The sequence below is a fragment of the Charadrius vociferus genome, unplaced genomic scaffold (genome assembly GCF_000708025.1).
Source record: "Charadrius vociferus isolate BGI_N301 unplaced genomic scaffold, ASM70802v2 scaffold337, whole genome shotgun sequence".
Classification (NCBI taxonomy): Eukaryota; Metazoa; Chordata; class Aves; order Charadriiformes; family Charadriidae; genus Charadrius; species Charadrius vociferus.
Window position 1 is genome coordinate 723,360 of NW_009649049.1, and position 5,408 is coordinate 728,767.

Genomic DNA, 5,408 nt, shown 5'->3' on the forward strand with positions numbered 1-5,408 from the left:
TGTGAGGTGCGTGCTTATGCGATTTGCATGTATTAGCGAAGAACTGTATGACCTATGCCTACCTATTGCATGTAGTCCAAACACTGAACCTCACTTCCTTTTACCAGCGTTACTGGTTACCGAAAATTGCAGTAATTGCAACCAATGACATTTGAGCCAAAAGCAAAACAGCAAACAAAACCCTTCCCTTCACTGCCTACCTGGTTAGCTAAAAGTAGAATAAAAATACTATACACTGTTCCACAAGTTTCGGAGATAGGAACAAGCATCCCAAGCTTTTACCAGTTGAAGTCATGGATAATCGTCAAGGCTTTTATTTATATAGCTGACAGTGCTCTGACCACTCCTTATAGTGGAAAAGCATACAGCGAATGTGCCGTAGGGAATCATGGTGTTAACCTAAGACACCTAAGCAGCCCGTTGCTCACTGGCACTGACAAGACAGGCACGGCTCTCATCACCTCACAGGATCAGTCCTGCTTGAAAAAAAAAAAAATTATATACTATATTATATACCTATAAACCAATGTGACTTTGAGCTCTCTTTTATTCTCCTATTCCTTTTCAGAAGATTCCTCTTTCATTTAACATATATAAAAAAAATGGAGGCATGTATACCGAGTTTGCCATTAGACCCTTTTAAAAAATTGGTATAATCACTTTCTTATTACCAGAATTTATGCCTCTTAGCGTTCCACAAAAATGTCCAATTCATGATGGAAAAATTCTGCTTACGGGAAAAAAAAGTCTGTACTTTAAGTCTGGCTTTGTCTACATTCTCATTGAAGAGAAAAAGAAACTATTTTTTAGAAACATTGCGGTCAACCACTGCATAAATGATACTGCAATAAGGACTTATGGGAATTTTGCCCCAGTAGGACTATAGGATCAGGCCTCATAGTATGGAAGAGACACAGAATCAGAATGGGGGCATAGCAAAATTACAGTAGATGAAGAGGAGATCAGAGCAAATCAAAGCACAACAGGCCTCGGCTCATTCTGGCAAATGCATTCCAGTAAACAGGATGCAATAGCTGAGACTGTTCCTATCTATATGTATATACACACATATGTATGTATGTATATCTGTTTCTATATAATATACAGTATCTATATAAGTGTATATATAGATACACTTATGTACAAATGCATATTTATATATATAAAATCAAAATTGTGTGTTTTCGCAGCTAAAGTTAACACCATAATACTACAAATTGTAAATGACACAGCTCTTGCAAGCCTTTTTCAGATGGAAAATCTTCCAAGCTATTTTTAAATATAAAGGACCAGATCCTCCCCTTTACATCAAGACTGTTTAGTGAGGTATGCGAGAAAGCTTGATCTCAAACATGCAGACTTCAAGGCAAGAATATGTCCAGATTTCCCAAGACAGGACGTGGCTGGTGGCTATAAGGAACGCCCCGTGTCACTCCCCAGGGGTTTGCCTCCTGAATAATCGTATATAACTAGCAGTTAAGACATCATATTGCTCCTGCCTTTGAGCAGTGAAATTTTCTATGCTAGCCCATCCTGCTTAAGTAGTAGATAGTGCCTAGCATCACACAACTTGCCAGTGTTGCTCTACTGTACTGCACCTTCTATTACTTTTAACAGGGTTTTACTTAAGTAGTAATTGGCATTTGTCATTAATAATGAGGTTTATTAATATTACTATAGATTTTTGAGGTTGCAACTTAGATTCATTATACCATGCAATATTGCAGCACGAAAGTCTGTGTGAAATGTTCGGTCTATTCAAGTTCTATTTTCGTTAAAAGGCTTCATGCCTCAATTTCTCTAAAAAAAAAAATAAAATGCTCCAAAGTGCTGGCCACAACACGGGAAACACCATAAAGAGGAAATGCGTGTGCAGCATCTGCATCGGCTACATGTCATGGCTCCATTGTACTGCCCTCCAAAGAAACGGAGGGTTGAAGAGGACAAAGCACAGCTCCTTCAGTGCTATTGTCTCCCAGCTAAAATCCCTGTGTAAGCTGCTGCATGCTATGCAGAATAACTATAACCGTTTTGTACAATGGAGAAAGATCTTCCCTGTCCCTGACGATTTGTTGCAGATAACCCTCCATAAACCATTCATTCACACTCTGCACAAGGGCGACGCGTGTGTACATTGGTGGTTTTATGCAGAGTCAGTTGCATATTCAAATATTTAAGCTTACAGTGTTTTTGATGATTATACAGGCCCTCTAGAACTATTAAGCTAATATTTATGTATGAGTTGATCAGCTGACCTTTACCTAACTACATTAACCGATTGCTACATTAGACTATAATAAGCAATTCTGTAAACTTTTTTGGGGAGGGTATAAAGCAATAAAAAAACCCCAGAAGAGCAGGTAGTTCAAGATACGTTATTCACAATCACTCCCCTATTCATATCTTCATGATATTCTCACTAGATCCAGTTGAATCCACAGTAAAAAGCAACTGGGGATATACAATCATTTTACCTTTTCCTGCACGGAAAGAAGCCTGCATCATCAATCGCGAATGATATCTCTTTCTCCCTTTTGGCATAGTTTACTATTTTTACATTGGCAAGTAGTTCAAGTACAAGTGAATTTCTACAGCATTGATTTATTTTACATAGTAATGTGCAACAATGGACAAGTCTGTACTTTGAAGACAGCACAAAAAATCCTTAGGTGTTATATTCTTTCTCACCTGTAAAGCAATTACCTGTTTCTGGATGCTGCTACACTGGAGAGAAAATACAAACACCTCAGCTTCAGCATTTCAGGCAAGGATGCATAAAGTTGGTACCTCTTAAAACTGACCGTGTTAATGTAGGAATAAGCTTACAAGACCATAATAAGTGCTTTTCAGAAATAAGGGAGAGGAGAGGAAAAATTATCATAGGTTGCCACACCACTTTAACAAATAATTCCAGCAGTGCCCCGGGCAAAAGTATCACAACAGGACTTTACGCTATACCGTAAGGAGACATGAGGAAAACAGGAAGGAAAAGATGGAATTTGTTGTTGTCACATTCATCTGTTAGGTATTCATTGACTGTCACTGCTCCTATATGACTAACATTCATAACAATTAAGAACTCACATTATGAAATGAGTAACCACAAGCCCTATTTGTAATAAAAAATAAAAATAGCTTTGAGTCTCTGTTCTTGTTCCATATGCAAATGCACACACAAAATTATAAAGAAAAAAAAGCAAGCTGCAAGACAAAACATTGGCTGGTTGAGAAATCAGCAGTCCTTCAATCTTGTACCAAGGTATAAAGGCTATTAGAATTTGTGCATTCCAGAAACTTTTTGGGGGAAATAGAAGATGTAATGCCAAAAGTATTCAGGAACTAACAGAAAGGGAACTGTATTATTTGTGGTCCATAAATTACAAATGAAAAATGAGAATGAGTTTATATAAGCATATACATATATGTATATATAAATATTTATATTATATAATTTACCATGAGGACATGCAATTATCGGTATAGCACCTATTATACAATATAATACAAAGGAATAGGACTTTCCAATGGTACAATTTCTTCAGAAAAAGCAGGTATACCCTACCTATTGCATTCATCTGTAGTGCTTGAAACCTGAATGAAATTAAGGTTCCACACTGTGCTACATTACGTATGGGAAACAATATACATATTCATAGTAAGAAAAGGGGAAAAAAAATCAACATAGTCTGACAAAGCAAGTGAAATTCAGTGCAGCTCCAGGGCAGCTTTAATGCAGCATTAGAATGTGTTAGCTCAGAGACAAAATATTCCCTTTTTAATCCAAAGGTATTCATTTGGCAGAGGTTAAATAAAAAAGCACAGATGCTGGCTGGAGAGGCATATGACTACAGCAAGCAGATCAGTAACTGACAAGTCTCCTGTGCATCCAGCGTCCCCACAAGAGCAATGGTTAGGGAGAGCTGGCTGCATCTTTTTCTCAGGCTTGCGTTCTTGTGTGTTACTATTCTGACTCACTATTCTCTTCTGAATATAGCAAAAGGTGCTGTACCGTTATGTTCCCTACAGAGATCCTGTAGAGCACAAGAGATTATTAAATAACTACCAAACAAAGTTGGAAGAATTAGACACCATAGGCTTTACTGACAGACAATGAAGCTTGGCCATCAAAAAAACATTTGAGCAAAAGAATGACAAGAATCCAACATAAAAATATCTCAGATTGCTTCCTGTGTGTTTTGCTTTGATGACTAATATTCTTATCCAGATTTTGTAAGGGCATTGAGTGTATTTCTGTCACCTATAACCTCCCAAGTTCACAAAGCAATCTCCTCACCTCTGTTTCATCTTTCATGTTTTTATAAAACAAATGACCAAAAAAAGCAAATCTTGGTTGGCAATAGTCTCTGCACAGTGAGATCAGTGGTTTAAGTGATCCATAACTAATGGAAAAACAAAAGCCAGCAATAACAAGGGTTCTTTTTGCAGCTGAGTTAAGGGGGGAAAAAGGTACTTCTATTTTCTAACTTATTTTCTAACTTACATTGCAATTTACTGTAAATCTGCAACATTCGGTGAAGTGCAGATGTCTCCCCCTTTCTCGCATTTCCTAGACAGGAGTGCTTTTCCAAATTCTACCAAACACGGTTTGAAGAACCTCACTATGATTCCCAAATAAGTGTATGACATAGAACTGAGAGTTAGCTTCTTGGATCCTAATTAGTACTAAACAAATTTCTAAAGAATATAGCTAGGAAAACACCTTGGCAAATATTAATATTAATTTTTTAAATGTCATCAGTGTCAAGAAGGGGCAAGGTGCATGATACTTCCTTAGGTAAAAAATCTGTGCCATGGTAGACAGGGGACAAGATGAGCACTGAATGACTCAGAGATGTGTGCAGCTCAAAATGGAAGAGACTTATAAGGTAGAAATACCATCATCTTCTAAATTGTGTGCTTTTTTTGAAACTGCAAAGACATGCTTGCGCAGTACCAGTCTCCCACATGGTGACGTCATTTGGGGAATAACCGTTTCAGGTTTTCTTACATACTCAAGGAGTATGTAAGGCCTTAAATAATTAGGCCAAATCTTCTAGCTAGGTAAACTAAAACCATAGAAATAAATACCCTTTTAAAACACTCACCTTAAGAGATATTTTTTACTCTAAATACATTGCACCTCTTTGACTACCTAGTCATTCTTACCCCGACCTCTACTTCCCCTCTCACGGATCTGCTTGCTGCCTGCTCTTAGGCAATGCCTGGCCATGTATTTACACAGTATGCTTTCTCATGAATAGTTTATGATGCTTACTTTCTTTAAAAAGCGCAGATTCAACACCATTTTTTTAATATACTTTTTTTGATTATTTTTTTAAGTACACAGTACACAGACACAACATGCATCAGATTTAGGAGGAGGCTTTATACCTGTCAAGGCCCAGTTC